This window comes from Lissotriton vulgaris, chromosome 2_1 (genome assembly GCF_964263255.1).
Source record: "Lissotriton vulgaris chromosome 2_1, aLisVul1.2, whole genome shotgun sequence".
Classification (NCBI taxonomy): Eukaryota; Metazoa; Chordata; class Amphibia; order Caudata; family Salamandridae; genus Lissotriton; species Lissotriton vulgaris.
The window spans coordinates 638554002-638575540 of record NC_141687.1 but is presented as its reverse complement, the minus strand read 5'-3'; the positions used below and the strand labels follow the sequence as shown (position 1 = coordinate 638575540).

The following is a 21539-nucleotide window of genomic DNA, read 5'->3' as shown; positions in this document are numbered from 1 at the left end:
CCACTACAAGAGTGTCTAGCGACACAGTGGAATCAGGCTCAAGGTCAGATTACAGATCTGGTGTTGGTAAACGACCGGACGTATCGCTCTCTGAAGTGGTGGAACACAGAAAACATTTCCAAGGGACGGTCGTTCCTAGAGCCAATTCCACAAGTGATAATAACAGCGGACGCATCGCTCTCCGGATGGGGAGCGCATATGGACAGATACACAGTGCAGGGGAAGTGGAGTGTGCAGCAAAAGAAACTGCACATCAACTACCTAGAACTATTAGCAATATTTCTAGCACTAAAAGCTTTCCAAATGCAAATAACAGGCAAAGCAGTCCTGATAAAAACAGACAACATGACTGCAATGTATTATATTCAAAAACAGGGGGGGACACACTCTCTCCAACTGTCCAGACTAGCACAGGACATATGGAGATGGGCCATTCCTCAAAAGATCTACCTGTTAGCGGAACACCTACCAGGAGTTCAAAATCAGATAGCAGACATCCTAAGCAGACAGTCAGAACAAGTACACGAATGGGAACTGCACGACCAAATACTGCAGCCATTCTTCCAAAAATGGGGGCAACCAGAGATAGATCTGTTTGCCAATCATCAGAACGCAAAATGCAAAAACTTCGCATCCAGGTACCCACACCAACGGTCCCAGGGCAATGCACTGTGGATAAATTGGTCCAACAAATTTGCTTACGCGTTCCCTCCTCTACCACTAATTCCGTTACTGGTTCGAAAACTGCAGCAACACTCAATGACAATGATACTAGTGGCACCCACGTGGGCAAGACAGCCGTGGTTCACCACGCTGCTACAACTCTCACAAGTACCACATCAAAAGCTAAGATTATTAGCCATGCATCTTACACAGAACCATGGAGAAATAATGCACCCAGATCCCAAACAACTGAACCTAGCGATCTGGCTCCTGAGGTCATAGAGTTTGGGTATTTAGATTTACCACCAGAATGCATGGAAATCATTAAACAAGCAAGACGTCCTACCACCAGAGCATGCTATGCAGCAAAATGGAAGAGGTTTGCTATACACTGTAACAGTAAGCACGTCAACCCTCTGGACGCATCCACTAAACAAATCATTTGCTATTTACTACACTTACAGCAATGTAACCTAGCATATACCTCTATCAGAGTTCATCTCGCAGCCATAGCGGCGTACCTACAAAACAGGCAACATCTTTCACTGTTTAAAGTACCAGCAATTAAAGCTTTCATGGAAGGACTCAAAAGAGTCATTCCACCAAGAAGACCACCTTCCCCAGTCTGGAATCTCAACATAGTGCTTACCAGACTAATGGGGCCACCCTTTGAACCTATGCATAGGTGTGAAATACAATTCCTCACATGGAAGGTGGCCTTCCTCATAGCTATCACGTCACTTAGAAGAGTAAGTGAACTGCATGCTTTTACGATTCAAGAACCATTTATGCAGCTACACCAAAATAAAGTGGTTCTTAAAACAAACCCAAAATTCTTACCAAAGGTTATTTCAGCATTCCATATCAATCAGTCAGTGGAATTACCGGTTTTCTTTCCAAAACCACAAACAGTAGCAGAAAGAGCCCTACATACATTGGATGTTAGAAGGGCCATATTGTACTACATAGAAAGAACACAAAGTTTCAGAAAGACAAAACAGCTATTTGTTGCGTTTTCTCCTACACATAAAGGCAATCCCATCTCCAAAGCGGGCATTGCCAGATGGATTGTAAAATGCATTCAAATATGCTACTTAAAGGCAAAGAGGACATTAACTGTTCCTCCTAGAGCTCACTCTACACGTAAACTAGGAGCATCTATGGCATTTCTGGGAAACATTCCACTAGATGACATATGCAAAGCAGCTACCTGGGTTACACCGCACACCTTCACAAAACACTATTGTGTAGATGTGCACACAACACAACAAGCTAGAGTGGGACAAGCAGTATTAAAAACATTGTTTCAGACAGTTGCAACAGACACGGGCGACCACCGCTAGGGAGAGAACTGCTGTATAGTCTATTCATAATGTACCATCTGCAGCCCATATGCCTCGAACGGAATATGCTACTTACCAGTATGCATCTGTTCTTGGCATAGAGGGCTGCAGAGTGGTACATGCCCTCCCAGCCTCCCCGGAAACCTGTGTCTGTTCCAACATTATCTTATTTAGATACACTTACATGGGCACTCTTATCTGTATTCTACTATACTACTCCATCTAACCCTACTATGGCAAAACAATCTAAGGATGGAGCCGATGCCCTTGCGCACTACCAACCAAGGGAGGAGTCACCAAGATACAAAAGACTCGCCAAGAGAAAAACAAAGTGCAATCATCCGAGCCCAACACCAGATGGCGATCTATTCATAATGTACCACTCTACAGCCCTCTATGCCAAGAACAGATGCATACTGGTAAGTAGCATATTCCTTATTGGTATTAGGGCTATGTGCCCTTTACAACTGCTAACCAGTTCTAAAGTTGTTGCGCTCTGTCCTCTAAACATGGCAACATTGGCTTACACCCAATTGGCACATATATTTACTTACATGTCCCTCATAGAGTGGTACTAAATGTGCCCAGGGTCTGTAAATTAAATGTTACTAGTGGCCCTACAAAAAAATAATTGATTGGCGGAATTCTGCACAATGCAAACATTCACCCCCAATCACAAGGATCTGGGTAAAATCCATCATTCTTTTGCTCGCCACAGCACCCCAGTTTGGACCCAGCCATATGCAAATCAATCTTGATCTGTTCCTTGCGGGAACAGTCCAGCCCGACCTGCCAAGCCAGATCCTCCCTGGACTGGAAACAAGCATCCTGGGACTGATTTCAGGCATCACCCTTCATTAGCTAGGCTAGCTTGAATCCAGTGGTCGAGTTAGCACGGACCCACGTCTGGCCATACCCTTCCCACTTAGGGTGACATCTGCAAAAGAAACAATTGATGGATGGAATGCTGGACAATGCAAACATTCACCCCCAGTCACAAGGATCTGGGTTAAATCCGTCATTCTCTTGCTCACCACACCACCCCAGTTTGGACCCAGCCATATGCAAATCAGTCTTGATCCTGTTCCTTGTGGGAGCAATCCAGCCCGAACTGCCAAGCCTGGTCCTCCCTGGACTGGAAACAAGCATCCTGGAACCGGTTTCAGGCCAGCTTAAATCCAGTGGTGCAGTGAGCTTGGGACCCACATCTGGGCATACCCTTCCCACTTAGGGTGACATATGCAAAATAAACAATTGGTGGACTGAATGCTGGACAATGCAAACATTCACCCCCAGTCACAAGGATCTGGGTTTGACCCATCATTCTTTTGGTCACCACACCACCCCAGTTTGGAAATTCTTTTGCTCACCACACCACCCCAGTTAGCAAACAAAACGATGGATTTAGTCCCAGATATCTGTACTGGGGTGAATGTATGACATTGTTCTGCATTCGGTCTATCAATTGTACTTTTTGCATTTGTTACCCCATGTGGGACGGGGTATGCCCAGACGTGAGTCCCGTGCTCACCATGCCACTGGAGTCAAGCTAGGAGTATTTGCGTGCAGCAGTCACGCGCAGGGGTCGCGCCCCAGTTGCGCCGAAGGTGCGCCAAAGGTAAGCCCGTCTACGCCCGTCCGCGCCTGGACCGCGCCCAGCGCCAGACCCCCTAGTCCCTGCACTACCCACCCCTCCCGCATTACATACAACACTCCGCCCTCCTAGCACTAAACCCCGGCCGACTGCCCAACTGCGCCCAAGCCGCTCCTGGACACACCCATGGACCCTTCACATGCAACTCCTGCAAGTATGACGGCACCAAGACAATCTCCTCATCCACAAACACCAAACAGAGATCCGATACTAACTACCTTAAATGCATCCTGCTCAACACCCGCTCGGTCCACAGACACGCCATCGACCTATGGAATCTACTAGACACCATTTCTCCGGACGTCGCCTTCCTAACAGAAACATGGATGAACGCCTCTTCAGCTCCAGACATCACCATAGCCATCCCGGTAGGCTACAAGATCATCCGAAAGGACCACACTAACCAAACAGGAGGAGGCATCGCCATCGTCCACAGGAACTCCATCCGCATCTCTACCAGCTCCGACGACAACCTCGCTAGCGCCGAACACCTTCACTTCCAGATCCACACCGACCCCAAGACCACACTCAGAGGCACACTCCTCTACAGGCCACCAGGACCCCGTGCACAATTCAGTGAAGACATCACTGACTTCATCACCCCACACTCCCTCCCCTCCGAGGACTACATTCTACTGGGAGACTTCAATTTTCACCTGGAAAAGAGCAACGACAGCAACACCATCACCCTTCTGGACAACCTCGCCAACCTCGGACTCAAACAACTAGTTAACACCCCCACCCACAACGCAGGACACACACTCGACCCTATCTTCACCTCCAGCAAACACATCTCCTTCAATCACACTTCAGCTCTCCATTGGACGGACCACAGCTGCGTTCACTTTATCTACAAAAAGACCACAACCCACAACTACCCTCAACCTACTCTGCAAAGAAATTGGAACAAAATCACCATCGACCAGATCTCCTCATCACTTCTTCAAAACCCCCCTGCCCACTCATCGAACGCCAACCAAGCAGCCATTAACCTCACTCAATGACTAACCAACAGCGCCGACAACCTAGCACCTCTGAAAAAACGTCATAGCAAACTAGGCAGCAAAAACGCCCCCTGGTTCAACGATGATCTTAAGAAATCCAAGAAACTCTGTCGCTCCCTTGAGAAGGCCTGGAAAAAAGACCCAAACACCAGCACGCCTTCAAAAACGCCACCCGCTTACACCACCAACTGATCCGAACTGCCAAGAAAGCTGCATTCAAAGACCGACTAGACAACAACGCCCACAACAGCAAGGAACTATTCAACATCGTCAAAGAATTTACCAACCCCACTGCCAACTCCGACATCACTCCCTCTCAAACCCTTTGCGACTCCCTAGCTTCGTTCTTCCACGACAAAATCGCAGACATCCACAACAGCTTCGACAACCAACCCGGAGACCAACCCACCCAACCTTCTGCCGCACCTTCACCCCCCTTGAACATCCTTAATGTCTGGAACCCAATCTCCACTGAGGACACCATCCGCCTGATGAACTCCATCCACTCAGGATCCCCAACAGACCCATGTCCTCACCACATCTTCAACAAAGCAGACTCCATCATTGCACCCTATCTCCAAGACGTCATCAATTGCTCCTTCAAATCCGCCACATTCCCGGAAAGCTAGAAACACGCCGAACTCAGCGCCCTCCTGAAAAAACCCACAGCTGATCCCACCGGACTCAAAAACTACCGCCCCATTTCGCTCCTACCATTCCCGGCCAAAGTCATCGAGAAAGCAGTCAACAACCAGCTCGCCGCCTTCCTCGAAGCCAACAAATCCCTTGACTCATCACAGTCCGGCTTCCGAGCCAAACACAGCACTGAGACCGCCCTCATCGCAGCAACAGATGACATTCAAACACTACTGGACAATGGAGACACAGTCGCCCTCATCCTCCTTGACCTCTCCGCAACCTTCGATACAGTCTGCCACAGCACCCTTTTAGAACGCCTCAACAACATCGGAATCTAAGGAAAAGCACTGGACTGGATCACCTCGATCCTTGCCGGAAGAACTCAGAGAGTCCGCCTCCCACCATTCAAGTCAGAGGCCACTGAAGTCATTTGTGGCGTGCCACAAGGATCTTCACTCAGCCCCACCCTCTTCAACGTATACATGAGCCCCCTCGCGGTCATCGCACGTCAACACAACCTCAACATCATCTCCTACGCTGACGACACTCAGCTGATCCTCTCCCTCACCAAAGACCCAAACACCGCTAAAACCAACCTACATGAAGGAATGAAAGAAGTAGCCGAGTGGATGAAGCACAGCCGTCTTAAACTGAACTCAGACAAAACAGAAGTCCTCATCTTAGGTACTTCCCCTTCCGCCTGGGATGACTCTTGGTGGCCAGCTGCCCTAGGAAAAGCACCCACTCCAACAGACCACGCACGGAACCTGGGCGTCATCCTGGACTCCTCTCTCTCGATGACCAGACAAGTCAACGCAGTTTCATCATCTTGCTTCAACATCCTCCGCATGCTCAAAAAAACATTTCGCTGGATCCCCACCGAAACTAGAAAAACGGTCACCCACGCACTAGTTACAAGCCGCCTGGACTACGGAAACACCCTATACGCCGGTACCACCGCTAAACTTCAGAGAAAACTCCAACGCATCCAAAACGCATCAGCCAGACTCATACTAGACATCCCGCGTAAAGACCACATTTCAGGTCACCTAAAAGACCTCCACTGGCTCCCTGTTAATAAGAGGATAACGTTCCGCCTCCTCACCCACGCACACAAAGCACTCTACGAACTTGGACCAGAATGCCTCAACACGCGATTATCCTTCTACTCCCCCTCCTGACAGCTATGTTCCTCCAACCAAGCCTTCGCTGCGGTTCCATGCATCAACAAATCCACCATGGGGGGAAGATCCTTCTGCTACCTAGCGGCTAAAACATGGAACTCCCTCCCCATTCACCTCTGCCTCACTCAATACCACCCATCCTTCAGAAAGCAGCTTAAAACCTGGATTTTCGACATATAATTCCCCACCCTTCCTCAAGTGCCTTGAGACCCTCTGGGTATGTAGTGCGCTATATAAATTTTCTGACTTGACTTATTTCGATAATTCTCATCTAAGTGTACGGCAGACTTCAAGTTCACTCGGTTTGATTCTCTAGCATGATTATTAGAGTGAACCGATAGACTAAATGTATATTGGCTGTTTATCAAGCAAGTATACGTTGCTCCACCTCTGCTTTCTTCGGGATGCCTGTAACGTTTGTTAAACTTTTTTATGGTCTGCAACAATGCACTTTGTGTAACCTAATGCCCTAAAGCAGGAAAATAGCCAATTTATACTCTTATCCACACCTTCTAAGCCCCCGCCTACGAAAATCCAGATCCCCAACTATTGGATGAATGGGCAAGCTATACTGCTGAGATGTCTGGTGGCATGCTGAAAATGTTAATTGAATTTGCGTGGAGTGATAGGGCAAAATGCCAGAAAGAAATTGAAGCGCTTGAAGCTATAATAGCGCAGGATCCTACCTCCGCACATTGTGATGAGTTTCGTGAAGCAATGAAGAAACGGCTTCTGGCCTATGAAGATAAAATCAAGACACGTATACAAACTAAGTTTCAAAGAGATGCTCGCGTTTATGAGCAGGGACACATATTGACATTTGCCAGTAAATATGATACCCCAAGAAGAGCTCCCAGAAGCGGTGCTAACAAGAAAAGCCCTCAAGTGGTTATAACTTCAGAATCAGACGTAACTGACACCAAACAATCTGGGGATGAGAGAACAGCAACAACAACCACGCAGTCTCATTTTCGGGAGGAGTTCCAACTAATGCGACAGTCCTACCAGAGAGGGGCCAAAGGCAAGCCCCCAGAGCAAAGACAAGACAGACGCGAAGAGGTGGCGTCAACATCAGGAAATCAAGGTATGGCCTCGCAAACCAGGAGCAAGAGAGGCAACAGAAGATAACTTCTCCAGATGATCTAACAATTGTCAATTTGACTACATATAAACTCTCAAAAACTGAAGTAGAAGTCCTTAAAAAGGGACTGACATTTTGTCCTACACATGACTTTGAATACACACAAACCTGGATTGATTTGTTTCAATTTACGCGCAAATTAAAACTATTGAAATTCCATAAACTAAGGAACATCACAAATGGGAATACTAACATGGCAAATGATAATTCATCTATGTCAAATCTTGAAATGGAAGACTTAAATCTGCTAGAAATTATGGCCAGCCAAACAAGCGATCCAAATCAACAACTCATGGATACAGTAGAGACTGCCGTACAGTTTGGAATTAAACAAACCAGAGCAATAACCAGGTTCAAGCCTCCGTCAAGATTTGTACCTACAATGCCACATGATGCCATAGACGTCTTTGAAGAAGCAGTCAAAAATGGCTTGGACAAAATGGAAGTCAAGGCTCAAAAAACTTCAAATCAAGACCGTGGAATCTATCATTCTCTCAACGAACAGCATTTCAAAAACTAAAATCTAATTTGAATGTTATTTGCAAACCATCAGACAAAGGAGGAAATATTGTTTTAATGACTTCGGAATTTTATTGTACAGAAGCATACGCCAATTGAAGGATACATCATGCTACAGCAAAATTAGTGGTGTGGCTCACTTGTTAGATGCGGCAGACCCGGGAGCAGAGGACGGCCCGGGACCAGGGTTCAATTCCCGACGCGGCAGGGTTGTGGACCAGGGTCAGCGGACTCGATAATTCTCACCTCGGTGCCTACTCTAACCAGGGATCACACTCGGCAACTCTGGGCATTAGCTTGCCTCATCTCCACAACGGCCCCCCACATACGCTGGGGATGCCTGGTTTCACCTTGGAGATACCCAGTAGGGACCATCTCACAGGGAAAGCCAGGATGGGTTCCCCAGCGGTCTACTGCGCAGTGATACTCCTTCGGTAGTCGATTCTAGCGCATTACAAACCCACAATTAATTAATTAATTAATTAATTAATTAGCAAAGATGACTACAACACCAGTGTTATCGAGTATCATGAACTACTCGCTAAATGGGCATCAGAGGGCATGCTCGATACTAACGAACATACATTTTTGAAATGTCACCAGCCAGTCACACCAACATTTGACCACCTGCCCAAAATTCACAAAAATGCAGCATCACCACGGGGGAGACCCATTACTTAATCGAAGGGCAGTTTGACCGAAGCTATGTCTCAATATTTGGACTTCTTTTTAATTGAACATGTCAAAACATTACCCTCTTATATAAGGAACACAACTGATTTTATCAGAATAATCTCAGATGTTATTTGGGAACCTGATATGTTGATGATTGTCTTGGATGTCACTTGGTTGTATACATGCATAGCTCATGAATATGGCATACAAGCAGTACAATACTTTCTCAAAACTCGTTCTTTGACTTTTTAAGGCATAACATGATGCTGATTGAGTTTTTGACTTTCTGTCTCAATAGCAATATTTTCTTGTTCCAAAAGCAATACTACAGACAAAAGAGGGGGACGGCGCTGGGAACGTGCTTCGCCCCCAGCTACGCAAACTTGTTCGTCAGCTGGTGGGAGAAGCAGGTCACCTGGGCCGATGAGAATCAACACTGGGTCTCTTCAATAATCGGGTGAACCTATATATTGATGACCTCTTCATTTTTTGGAAAGGTCCAAAAACTGAAGCTGAATCTTCTATCCGACACCTTAATGACAACACTGTCAATCTACATTTTAGTGGTAACATCAGTGACACAGAGGTAGATTTTTTGGATCTGAAAGTCTTTATTCAGGACGGAAAAATGTGTACTTCATTATTTCGTAAAATCACTGCTGGTAATTCTACCTTGGACGCCAATAGTTGCCATCCAAAACCTCTTAAGAGTAGTATTCCGTACGGGGAACTACTACGTCTTAAGAGGAATTGCACATTAGACAGAGATTTTGAAATTGCAGCTCATGAGTCAATATTGAGATTCAGATCAAGAGGGTACTCGGATAAAACTTTAAAACAAGCTTATGATAAAGCTAAAAAAATTCAGAGACACAACCTACTAAGAGAGAAAATCAGAGGTAGTAGTAAGGAGGATCATACCCCTCGTTTTATTACAACTTTCTCAAGAGACTCACAACAAATCCAACAAACCATTTCTCGCAATTGGCATATCCTGAAAACAGATGGAATAATTGGAAATGAGATATTGAGTTATCCAAAAATCACCTACAAGAGAAATCGATCATTAAGAGATCTCTTGGTGCATAGCCACTTTGATTCAGTTCCTAGGACACCACCACTATGCAATGTGACTGGATTTTATCCTTGTCAACACTGTAAAGCCTGTAAAACAAGCACAAAGATCACCACTTATGAAATACCAGGTACATCTATCATCAGGCGAAGCAATAAATTCTTGACTTGTACCACTCCATATTGTGTGTATTGCCTTGAGTGTCCGTGTAAACTTCATTACATCGGAAGCACGATTCACCCGGTGAAATGAAGAATACTCGAACATGCTAGATCTATTTAGCATAATGACCCGAATTACCCCTTTGCGAGACACTTTGCACAAGAACACAAAAGTGATCGTCATTTTTTACGGTTCTTTTGTCTAGACCAGGTTTCTATGAAAGATCGGGGAGCAGACAGGGAGACAAATTGCGGTGGCTTGAATCAAGATTTATTATTGATCTCAAAACCCCACGAGGTCTTAATACTGAAGAGGAATTAGCCATACATCTAGGCAAATAAATTAATAGAAAGTTGATTTTCCTCCTTTTCCTACTCCCACTGCCATTAACTATAAATGAACATTACCCTTTACCCTGTTATCCGTTGAATTTTTTGAATTTTCTTTAAATGAAACAAAGAACAATTTGTGAATTGCTGATTTACATAAGATATGATTATGGATTGAATATAATCAATTGGTTGAAATCATGTACATCAATGACCATCCACGGCTCAATTTTTGTTAATGATTAATGACGGTCATCACTCTAAGATGGCCGCTTTGAAAACTAATGAACTCAAGTACATCTTTTATTTTGATTGTGCACTAGGATATGACGTTGGTTGAAGTAATCATGTGTAACTTTATTTTAAAAACCTAGAAACATATTGTGCAGTAACAGTTGGAAGAAGGCACGATGCCGAATGCCGAAACGCGTCCTGTTTTCTGTTTAAAAGTACGAGATTAAAATCGTATTTCACTTGAACCACGGAGTGCGGTCCATTCTTTTGCCGAAGCAAGGGGAATCGAGCGATATATATATATATTCTCTCCAATTCAACGCGCTCTCAGGCCAATAATGCAGGAAACTATTCAACAAGGAGATTTATTAATGGCAAAGATTCTCCGTGACCCGTTTTGACCAGAAATGGTCTGTATCACACAACGGAGTACAAGTCTCGAGTCATTACATACACTTTTGTTGAAATAGACATAGGACTATACAACAAAACTGAAACATACATGGTAAAGGTGGCGGCCATGATGGAATGGGTGAGTATAATTGGAATGCCAGCCGTTGTACTCACAAGCTTGTAGATGACACAATATTGATGGGTGTATGAAACGGGAGACAAGGTGTCATAACTGTGTAGGCAAAAAGTTGTGTTTCCCCAGGAGCACTACACATTGACATGCATGTTTATAGACAAACGTGTTGTAGATGAACGCTGGGTGACTCGACATCAACGCTGTAGAAGTCGTAGGCAATGCGGCAGCTATGTTGTAGGTGCTGCAGCACGGCAGAATGCCATGGAGTTAGAGAATGCTCCTCAAGGTCAGCATACACACTGGTAATGTACATGCCTTAATATTCAGTGTGCCTATGCCGGAAAAGAAAGCTGGCAAAGTGCTGTAGGACTGCTTGTGACCCCATGGAGAAAGTCACCAGGGAAAGGTGTGCCCTAGAAGCAAATTTCTGACCAGAGGTGGGATACAAAAATTGACATAGTCACTGACAACGTTGAAAAGCCTCAGATGTTCATAAGAGCAATCTACATTTGTCAAGTGCTGTAGAAGTTCTCTGAGAGTCATTGGGATGAAGTGAGTCTCGTGCTAGTGCATGTATGAAAGGCTTGAGGTGAGTCGGCTTTCCGGAAGAGGTGTAATGGAAATAGTGAGGAAAAGACTACAAGAAGATGTAAAAGGGAAATCACACCCTGCAAAAATCCAAACGTAGTGCACAAAATTCATAACACAATGTAAAACATTAAAATGCTTGAAATTATCTTATCTGAGTGGTACATTGCATCATGAGGATGTGACGAAGAAAAGAGTAGGGAATCCAGTGGCAACAGGTAGAGATCTCGGTTCCCTTCCTTTCCTCCTGAAAGAGATAGACACAACAACAGACAATTATTTTCATGACTGTGCACTTGTGTCAGACAAAGTGAACAAAGAGAAAACAGTACTTTCTCGCCCAGACCTGACTAAGTGTGTATCACAGACGAGTGCGGTGGTCAAGGAGAGTAAAGCTGGAATGAGACAGATAACAACATCAAAAATGAGATATGGGGAAATAGAGTAATAGTAATAGAGATAAGTAGACACAGGAAGCGATGGAACTGTACAGAAAGGATAGAAGGAAGAGCAAAGGGTAAAACATGTCAAATCCTATTCTTCATGTAGGTGAACAGACATCTCTTTTTCCATGTTATGGCCATCTGGGAAACGGGTACCCAGGCTAATAATGTATCTGGATTTTTGTCTCCTCAGTTGGAGTACTCTATTCCCACCTCTGATGTTGGTGTGACCCTGCACAACAGCATAATAACTCAGTTTGGAGCTATCTGAAAAATGCTGTGTCTCAAATGTCTCAGAATGGGGTAATTTTGATCTGTTTGTGATGGCCCTCATATGCTCCAGAATTCTTTTTTTGGCCATGTGGGTAGTGCTCCCAGCGTATTTGAGTTTCATGGGCATTCTAGTACATATACCACGAAGGTGGTGCTGCAGGTGAGAAATTGTTTAATGGGGATCATACTATTGGTGCTGTAGTTAAAATATTCCTTTTTCTTACGGCTATTGCAGCAAGCCTTGCAGTGTCCGCAAGGAAAAAAGCTCTAAAGATTGATCCCTCTACTGTGATCAGTTGTGGTAATGTCACTGTGTACCAGAAAGTCCCGTAAATTATAACCCCTTCTCTAGGTGAATCTGAGCCTGTCTGGGATGGTGTTAGCTATAATGGGATCTTCAGCAAGCATACCCCAATTCCGTGCTATAATTTTTTGGATATTTACAACAAGGGGTGGTGAGGGACAGAGTCTCTGAATTAAACAGATTACTCTCACCCAGTCAAGAGATCAGGGCTAGATCCAACACCGTTTTTTAGCTCACTGCACCATCCCAGTTTCAGAACCTGGCTGTATGCAAATTAGTCTGTTCCTGTCCCAGTGCATGATGGGAACAGGGCAAACCAAACTACAAAAGCCAATTCTTACACTGGGAAGGAAACAAGCTACCGGGGACCGGTTTCTGGCATTTCAGCCTCTTCGGCCCGGCTTGCTTGAATCCTGATGGTGCAATGAGCAAGGGACTCACATCTGAGCATACCCTTCCACGCTTAGGGTGGACAAAAATATTTACAACAAGGGGTGGTGAGGGACAGAGTCTCTGAATTAAACAGATTACTCTCACCCAGTCAAGAGATCAGGGCTAGATCCAACACCGTTTTTTAGCTCACTGCACCATCCCAGTTTCAGAACCTGGCTGTATGCAAATTAGTCTGTTCCTGTCCCAGTGCATGATGGGAACAGGGCAAACCAAACTACAAAAGCCAATTCTTACACTGGGAAGGAAACAAGCTACCGGGGACCGGTTTCTGGCATTTCAGCCTCTTCGGCCCGGCTTGCTTGAATCCTGATGGTGCAATGAGCAAGGGACTCACATCTGAGCATACCCTTCCACGCTTAGGGTGGACAAAAATATTTACAACAAGGGGTGGTGAGGGACAGAGTCTCTGAATTAAACAGATTACTCTCACCCAGTCAAGAGATCAGGGCTAGATCCAACACCGTTTTTTAGCTCACTGCACCATCCCAGTTTCAGAACCTGGCTGTATGCAAATTAGTCTGTTCCTGTCCCAGTGCATGATGGGAACAGGGCAAACCAAACTACAAAAGCCAATTCTTACACTGGGAAGGAAACAAGCTACCGGGGACCGGTTTCTGGCATTTCAGCCTCTTCGGCCCGGCTTGCTTGAATCCTGATGGTGCAATGAGCAAGGGACTCACATCTGAGCATACCCTTCCACGCTTAGGGTGGACAAAAATATTTACAACAAGGGGTGGTGAGGGACAGAGTCTCTGAATTAAACAGATTACTCTCACCCAGTCAAGAGATCAGGGCTAGATCCAACACCGTTTTTTAGCTCACTGCACCATCCCAGTTTCAGAACCTGGCTGTATGCAAATTAGTCTGTTCCTGTCCCAGTGCATGATGGGAACAGGGCAAACCAAACTACAAAAGCCAATTCTTACACTGGGAAGGAAACAAGCTACCGGGGACCGGTTTCTGGCATTTCAGCCTCTTCGGCCCGGCTTGCTTGAATCCTGATGGTGCAATGAGCAAGGGACTCACATCTGAGCATACCCTTCCACGCTTAGGGTGGACAAAAATATTTACAACAAGGGGTGGTGAGGGACAGAGTCTCTGAATTAAACAGATTACTCTCACCCAGTCAAGAGATCAGGGCTAGATCCAACACCGTTTTTTAGCTCACTGCACCATCCCAGTTTCAGAACCTGGCTGTATGCAAATTAGTCTGTTCCTGTCCCAGTGCATGATGGGAACAGGGCAAACCAAACTACAAAAGCCAATTCTTACACTGGGAAGGAAACAAGCTACCGGGGACCGGTTTCTGGCATTTCAGCCTCTTCGGCCCGGCTTGCTTGAATCCTGATGGTGCAATGAGCAAGGGACTCACATCTGAGCATACCCTTCCACGCTTAGGGTGGACAAAAATATTTACAACAAGGGGTGGTGAGGGACAGAGTCTCTGAATTAAACAGATTACTCTCACCCAGTCAAGAGATCAGGGCTAGATCTAACACCGTTTTTTAGCTCACTGCACCATCCCAGTTTCAGAACCTGGCTGTATGCAAATTAGTCTGTTCCTGTCCCAGTGCATGATGGGAACAGGGCAAACCAAACTACAAAAGCCAATTCTTACACTGGGAAGGAAACAAGCTACCGGGGACCGGTTTCTGGCATTTCAGCCTCTTCGGCCCGGCTTGCTTGAATCCTGATGGTGCAATGAGCAAGGGACTCACATCTGAGCATACCCTTCCACGCTTAGGGTGGACAAAAATATTTACAACAAGGGGTGGTGAGGGACAGAGTCTCTGAATTAAACAGATTACTCTCACCCAGTCAAGAGATCAGGGCTAGATCCAACACCGTTTTTTAGCTCACTGCACCATCCCAGTTTCAGAACCTGGCTGTATGCAAATTAGTCTGTTCCTGTCCCAGTGCATGATGGGAACAGGGCAAACCAAACTACAAAAGCCAATTCTTACACTGGGAAGGAAACAAGCTACCGGGGACCGGTTTCTGGCATTTCAGCCTCTTCGGCCCGGCTTGCTTGAATCCTGATGGTGCAATGAGCAAGGGACTCACATCTGAGCATACCCTTCCACGCTTAGGGTGGACAAAAATATTTACAACAAGGGGTGGTGAGGGACAGAGTCTCTGAATTAAACAGATTACTCTCACCCAGTCAAGAGATCAGGGCTAGATCCAACACCGTTTTTTAGCTCACTGCACCATCCCAGTTTCAGAACCTGGCTGTATGCAAATTAGTCTGTTCCTGTCCCAGTGCATGATGGGAACAGGGCAAACCAAACTACAAAAGCCAATTCTTACACTGGGAAGGAAACAAGCTACCGGGGACCGGTTTCTGGCATTTCAGCCTCTTCGGCCCGGCTTGCTTGAATCCTGATGGTGCAATGAGCAAGGGACTCACATCTGAGCATACCCTTCCACGCTTAGGGTGGACAAAAATATTTACAACAAGGGGTGGTGAGGGACAGAGTCTCTGAATTAAACAGATTACTCTCACCCAGTCAAGAGATCAGGGCTAGATCCAACACCGTTTTTTAGCTCACTGCACCATCCCAGTTTCAGAACCTGGCTGTATGCAAATTAGTCTGTTCCTGTCCCAGTGCATGATGGGAACAGGGCAAACCAAACTACAAAAGCCAATTGAATTGGCTTGGTAGTTTAGTCTGCCCTGTTCCCATGATGCACTGGGCCAGGGACAGACTGATTTGCATATAGCCAGGTTCTGAGCTGGGATGGGGCAGTGAGATAAATAACGGTGATGGATCAAGCCCTGATCTTTGGACTGGGTAAGAGTGGTCTGTTTAACTCAGACACTCTGTTCATCACCACCCCCTTTTCTAAATCGTTTTTGGCCACTATAGGTGTGGCAGGGTATACTCAGACATGAGTCCCTTTCTCACTGCTCCATCAGGATTCAAGCAAGCCGGGCCGAAGAAGGCTGAAATGCCAGAAACCGGTCCCCGGTAGCTTGTTTCCTTTCTGGTGAAGAATTGGCTTGGTAGTTTAGTCTGCCCTGTTCCCATGATGCACTGGGCCAGGGACAGACTGATTTGCATATAGCCAGGTTCTGAGCTGGGATGGGGCAGTGAGATAAATAACGGTGATGGATCAAGCCCTGATCTTTGGACTGGGTAAGAGTGGTCTGTTTAACTCAGACACTCTGTTCATCACCACCCCCTTTTCTAAATCGTTTTTGGCCACTATAGGTGTGGCAGGGTATACTCAGACATGAGTCCCTTTCTCACTGCTCCATCAGGATTCAAGCAAGCCGGGCCGAAGAAGGCTGAAATGCCAGAAACCGGTCCCCGGTAGCTTGTTTCCTTTCTGGTGAAGAATTGGCTTGGTAGTTTAGTCTGCCCTGTTCCCATGATGCACTGGGCCAGGGACAGACTGATTTGCATATAGCCAGGTTCTGAGCTGGGATGGGGCAGTGAGATAAATAACGGTGATGGATCAAGCCCTGATCTTTGGACTGGGTAAGAGTGGTCTGTTTAACTCAGACACTCTGTTCATCACCACCCCCTTTTCTAAATCGTTTTTGGCCACTATAGGTGTGGCAGGGTATACTCAGACATGAGTCCCTTTCTCACTGCTCCATCAGGATTCAAGCAAGCCGGGCCGAAGAAGGCTGAAATGCCAGAAACCGGTCCCCGGTAGCTTGTTTCCTTTCTGGTGAAGAATTGGCTTGGTAGTTTAGTCTGCCCTGTTCCCATGATGCACTGGGCCAGGGACAGACTGATTTGCATATAGCCAGGTTCTGAGCTGGGATGGGGCAGTGAGATAAATAACGGTGATGGATCAAGCCCTGATCTTTGGACTGGGTAAGAGTGGTCTGTTTAACTCAGACACTCTGTTCATCACCACCCCCTTTTCTAAATCGTTTTTGGCCACTATAGGTGTGGCAGGGTATACTCAGACATGAGTCCCTTTCTCACTGCTCCATCAGGATTCAAGCAAGCCGGGCCGAAGAAGGCTGAAATGCCAGAAACCGGTCCCCGGTAGCTTGTTTCCTTTCTGGTGAAGAATTGGCTTGGTAGTTTAGTCTGCCCTGTTCCCATGATGCACTGGGCCAGGGACAGACTGATTTGCATATAGCCAGGTTCTGAGCTGGGATGGGGCAGTGAGATAAATAACGGTGATGGATCAAGCCCTGATCTTTGGACTGGGTAAGAGTGGTCTGTTTAACTCAGACACTCTGTTCATCACCACCCCCTTTTCTAAATAATTTTTTGGATGGCATCAGAATTGCCGTTATAGGTAAGTATCGCTCTGGTTTCATTGTTCTCACTTGAGGTTGGATTTCGGTGGTGTTGTCACCCAGAGTTTTGCTCGTACTAACCCCTTTGACCTTCTCCACTGCCCTTTTGAGGACTCATTTGGGCTAACCCCTTTCCTCGTATCTGGCCAGCATTGCTCCACTTAAGGTTGTCGGGATGGCTACACATTGCATGAGTATTGCCCATTGTACATTTCCTGAAGAGGCTAGTGTGAATCTCTGTGGAAATTATTTCCACCTTGGAAACTCTACTCTACCTATGTTTTATTCACAATGCTTAAGAGTTTGAGGTTAATGAGAGTCGGAATTTAGTCTTTCCACAAAGTCATGGGCATCCTTTTCGCTGCCTTTCCAGACTACGAACTGGTCATCTATATATCTGAGCCACAAAATCACATTTGTGAACTCATTCACAAAGGTGGTGTCCCTCCTGATTTCTTCTTGCCCGGCGCCTAGGAACAAGTTGGAAAAACTAGGTGCAAAACACGTTCCCATTGCGATACCCAGGGTCTGTCTGTTCATCCTCCCGTCAAACATGAAGAATTTATTATGTAGGCAGTATTTGATCATGTCTAGGAGCATGTGCGTATGGTGCATATGCCAAATTGGTCTTTTGGAAAGCTACTTAGCACACGCAGCTACCCCTGATTGTGATCATTGACCGTATACAAGGAGTTCACATCCATGGTCATCAGGAAGTACTCCTCATGCCAATCAAGGTTGTTGATTTTTGTCAGGAAATCTTTGGTAACCCTGACGTAGGAAGGTATCTGAAAGAAACAGGTTAGTATTAGATTCCTTACCTTAGAATATCCCCAGGCGTCAGACTAGATCTGGAAACTTTTGCGTAGCAGTACCCTTGCGCGTCAGTAGGCGTCGTCTGCGGCTCCGCGTCCGTCGTCCGCGTCGTTGGCACCGGGATGATGTCGCCGGAGTACTTAGACACCGCCCTCGCGCGCTGACGTCAGTTCTTTTTTTCCGTGCCAGCAAGCGCTGATCCGGAAAAAGTTGTACCCTAGTCAATTTTTGACTAACTTTTTCGATCCTTTTTGATCATATTTCGAAGTCTCAATTGACTCCGACGGTGCTGGTAGGGATGCCCGGGTTCAAACCCTGGGTCTACTGCATGTCGACTACCGACCCCCATCGCCAGTGCCTTCACTGTCTGGGCCCCGACCACCACGACAAGTCCTGCTCCGACTGCCGGGCCCTGACGTCCAAAGCTAGACGGGAGCGGTCTTGCAAGCGACTCGAGCTCCGGCAGTTAGCCCTGCGCCGCTCAAGGTCCCGGTCCGCAAGGAGGTCGAGGGACCGGTCGCGGGGCCGGAGTCACCACAGTTCCGGGAGTCGTCATCAGTCTCCGGGCTCGAAGTCCTCAGGTAAGAGGCACAAGAAGTCGAAGAGGCGACATCGCTCTTCTGACTCCCCCTGACGCTCGTGCGCCGCGGCCGGGGGTTCGGGCGACACCGCCCTGCGGCTCTGCCGGAGCCGCAGGCATCGTGGCCTGCTCCACACCCGCCGCTCCCTGGGCAGAACGCGACCCCAGAGGAGATCGAGGCCTTCCACGTGGCCATGAGGTTGCTCGTTCCTCCGTCTGGTTCCACGGCGCCTTTGGGCCAAGCGGTCCCGACTGGGTCCCCATGCGGGCTGGGTGCTTCGGGCTCGGCGCCGTCGACGACTTTGGTCCCGACGCCGCAGGGCCCCGCCGGATCCGGCTCTGGATCCGGGTCGTCGCCGGTCGACCTCGCCGGCGCTGGCCCCCAGGGTGTCGCCCCCGGCGCTGTCCCAGGACGACGTCGTCCCCGGTCCTACCCTCGATTCGGGTCCGGCGTCGGAACGACACCGCTCGGCACCGTATTCGACGCCGCTTGGAGATTTCTATTTTTATGACCCGGCCCCATCCTTTGAACCTGAGTACCAGGTGATGGGTGGCGAGGAGGATTGGGAGGGGTCCGAGGGCCCTCTGGCACGTGAGTTCCAGTCTTCTCAGGACTGGACAGGTGAGCTGGGGGAGGCCAGTGGTCTGGGCACTTCGCCCGACACTAGTTTTGTCTCCCCTCCTACCGTGGCTACGGAGGAGGGGGCTGCCTATAGTGTGGTGCTGACGCGGGCTGCCAAGGCCTTGGGCCTTGAGCTCCCCGTCGCGGCCGTGAGGACTAACCTCCTCACTGAGGTCCTTAAACCACAGGCAAGCTCGGCCGAGCCTCTGCTGCCTTTTAATGAGGCCTTGTCAGACGCTCTTCTGGGCACTTGGTCCAAGCCCGCTACAAGTCCGCCTGTAGATAGGAACGTGGCCAGGCGCCACCGCCCGGCTCCGGGCGACCCTTGCTTTCTGTCCACCCACCCCACCCCCGAGAGCCTGGTCATCCAGGCCTCTAACTCCCAGACCGCATTCCTGACGGCTCCCCCCGATCGGGAGTCCAAGAGGTATGAGCAATACGGGAAAAAGGTATTCTCCTCCCGGAGTTTGGGTTTGCGGTCAGTCAAAACCGCGTGCCTCTTGGGCCATTACACCCACTCTCTGTGGGACACGGTCGCGGACGTGCTGCCGCAATGTCCGGAGGGGGCCCGGACTAAACTCGCCCAAGCCCGTGCCGAGGGTCGAGATGCGGCACGGTATTCCATCTGGTGTGGGCCGGATACCACAGACTCACTGGGCAGAGCGATGGCAATGACGGTGGCAAATCGTCGCCATGCCTGGTTGAGGTCTGCCAACTTTTCAGCTGATGTTCAAAACACCATTATGGATATGCCGTTTGATGGCCGTCGCCTCTTTGGCGACAAGGCAGACCATGCGCTTGAGCGCTTTAAGGACTCCATGGCTACGGCCAAGTCCTTGGGCCTCTCGGCCCCGCGCCAGCAAACGGCTGCCTTTCGCTCCTTTCGTGGCCAAGGAAGGGGCGCCCCCACACGTCCTGCCAGCCACGGGCCGCAGACTACCATCCAGTATGGTGGCGGACGTGGAAACCGCCGTGGTGGTGGTCGGGAACAACGGCGAGGCCAGTCCACACCTACCCCTGCAGCATCCGCCTCAAAATCCTCCTAGTCCGTGCGCAGGTTAGGGGTTTCAGTCTTCCCCTACCTCGACGACTGGTTGTTGAAGGGGGGCTCGCCCCAGACAGTCGTCAGGCATTTCCAGACTACGGCCGACCTCCTGCACCTGCTGGGGTTCTCCATCAATGTGCCGAAGTCACACCTGTGTCCCTCTCAGAAGCTCCTCTTCATCGAAGTCAGTCACAAAGGTGGTGTCCCTCCTGATTTCCTCTTGCCCGGCGCCTAGGAACAAATTCGAAAAACTAGGTGCAAAACACGTTCCCATTGCGATGCCCAGGGTCTGTCTGTTTATCCTCCCGTCAAACATGAAAAAGTTATTATGTAGGCAGTATTTGATCATGTCTAGTAGCATGTGCGTATGGTCCATATGCCAAATTGGTCTTTTGGAAAGATACTTAGCACACGCAGCTTCCCCTGATTGTGATCATTGACCGTATACAAGGAGTTCACATCCATGGTCACCAGGAAGTACTCCTCATGCCAATCAAGGTTGTTGATTCTGGTCAGGAAATCTTTGGTAACCCTGACGTAGGAAGGTATCTGAAAGAAACAGGTTAGTATTAGATTCCTTACCTTAGAATATCCCCAGGCGTCAGACTAGATCCGGAAACTTTTGCGTAGCAGTACCCTTGCACGTTGGTAGGCGTCGTCTGTGGCTCCGCATCCGTCGTCGGTGTCGTTGGCTCCGGGATGACGTCGCCGGAGTACTTAGACGCCACCCTCGCGCGCTGACGTCAGTTCATCTTTTTTCCGCGCCAGCAAGCGCCGATCCGGAAAAAGTTGGACCCTAGTCAATGTTTGACTAACTTTTTTGATCCTTTTTGATCATATTTCGAAGTCTCAATTGACTCCGACTGTGCCAGTAGGGATGCTCGGGTTCAAAACCTCCGTCGACTGCAACCGACTGATGTCGGTTACCGACCCCCATCGCGGTGCCTTCACTGTCTGTCCCCGACCACGATGACAAGTCCTCCTCCGACTGCCAAGC

At 47.9% G+C, this 21539-nt stretch overlaps 1 protein-coding gene across 1 annotated transcript in view; it reads left to right on the top strand.

The window, feature by feature from the left end:
* The window catches only part of ICE2 (interactor of little elongation complex ELL subunit 2), an 823034-nt gene that overhangs the window by 108980 nt on the left and 692515 nt on the right, over positions 1-21539 (top strand). The gene's annotated exons all lie outside the window — the stretch shown is intronic.